The following is a 1,967-nucleotide window of genomic DNA, read 5'->3' on the forward strand; positions in this document are numbered from 1 at the left end:
GCCCGAAACTTCTTCGTCCTCCCTATTTCTTTCTCCCCAAGCTCTCTTCCTTCCTCCTCCTTGACCCCCTCCCCTGCTTCCCCCTGGCTTCCCCTCCCTCTTCTCCACTTATCCTCCCGGCATCTCCTCCCTCCCTGTCCCCTATTCCCTCCTCCCATTCCCCCTCTCCCCCTTCCTCATTCTCCCCTTGCCCCTGCCCCGAGGCTGCAGGGCTGCAGAGCTCCACAGGGGACCTCCACGTGGATGACGTAATGCATCAAACCCAAGGAGACAGGCTGGCCACTACCTACCCCAGCGTTTGGTTCCGTGGATTCTAGGTGGGGAAGAATTGGAAAGAATGAAGCATTTTTAATAGGAAGAAGTAGAAAGTGGACTGCTTCCAAAACGCTGGTGGGCTCTCTGTTTACTCTAGATTCTGGTCATTTGCATTCCTATCTTAACCTCTCCCTTTGGGCTCCTCTGAAAGCAAGAGCTGACTCATTCTGTCTTCCTCATTCCTTCACTGACTCATTCATTCATTCCCTCATCCAGGCATTCCACAAAGACCAGTTACAGCGTCCAGGCAGGTAAAAAGGCAGGATCCTGAAGGCTGGGCTCTTAAATTGCATCCAGTACTGCCACTTTCCAACTAAAGGGCCATTGGAAAGCCTCAAAACCTCTCTTAAATGACTCCTCAAATGGGACAAATAGTATAACTGATATCACTGCTTTGTTTTAAGTTTAATTGAAATGACACATGGAACAAATATACTAGACATTCGATAAAATGTCATCATTTTTGGTCATTAAGTGATAAAAACAAATCCTAAATAGAAACCCAAAAGGTCAGGGACAATGTCCAATTAATATTAGAATTCTCAACAAGCAAAAAAACAAAAACAAGAAATTGAATGAACGAATCAACCAGTCAATCAATGGGTAGTTGAATGGGTGGGTGGACAGGAACACAGTTTCAGAAGAGTAGAGGCTAGATGCTGTTATAAGACAAAAAGAAATTCTCATTTCATTCCTCACAAAGCGGTTCCTACCTAACTCTTTGATAAGCGTAATGGGACAATTGGCCATTGGAAAGAAGAACAAAGATGGATCCATTGATCAGGGAAAATTCCAAAAGGATCAAAAATGTAAACACAAATAAAGGAAATCAGACCAGTTGCAGTGGATCACACCTGTAATCCCAGCACTTTGGGAGGCTGAGGTGGGAGGATCTCATAAACTCAGGAGTTCAAGACCAGCCTGGATAACATGGCGAAAGCCCATCTCTACTAAAAATACAAAAAGTAGCCAGGCATGGTGGTGGACGACTGTAATCCCAGCTACTTGGGAGGCTGAGGCAGGAGAATCGCTTGAACCCAGGGGGGCAGAGGTTGCAGTGATCTGAGATCGCACCATTGCACTCAAGCCTGAGCGATAAAGCGAGACTCTGTCTCAAAAAAAGGAAATCACAAAAGTGCCAGAAGAAAATATGGGGAGCTTCCTTCTAACCACAAACCATGTTACCCAAATCCAAATCCAAAAGCCATTGAAAAGATGAATACATTCAAACATATAAAAAGTGATTCAAGAAAAAAAAAAAAAACCATACCATACCACGTGATGCAAAGAGTAAAAATTAAAAGACACAGCAGTAAAAAGTGTTTGCAACTCAAGTAAAGAATTAGTCTTGCTAAAATATAGATAAGTCAATCTTAAAAAAAAAAAAAGAAAATGAAAAGAAAAATGGTCACAGAACATGACCAGACAGATTAGATGATCTTAAACATGCGAAAAGATGCCCAACCTCAACTCCTAGTAAGAGAAATGCAAATTCAAGCAAAACAGATACCTTTAAAAATAAATAAATAAACAAGCAGGTTGGCAAAAATAAAAACCTCTGACCAGCCTACTTTGCTGGGGAGGCTGTGAAGACCCAGGCCCTCTTGTACATTGCTGGTGGGAGTGTGAATTGACAAAACCCCCATGGAGCA

This window comes from Mandrillus leucophaeus, unplaced genomic scaffold (genome assembly GCF_000951045.1).
Source record: "Mandrillus leucophaeus isolate KB7577 unplaced genomic scaffold, Mleu.le_1.0 Scaffold10, whole genome shotgun sequence".
Taxonomy (NCBI): Eukaryota; Metazoa; Chordata; class Mammalia; order Primates; family Cercopithecidae; genus Mandrillus; species Mandrillus leucophaeus.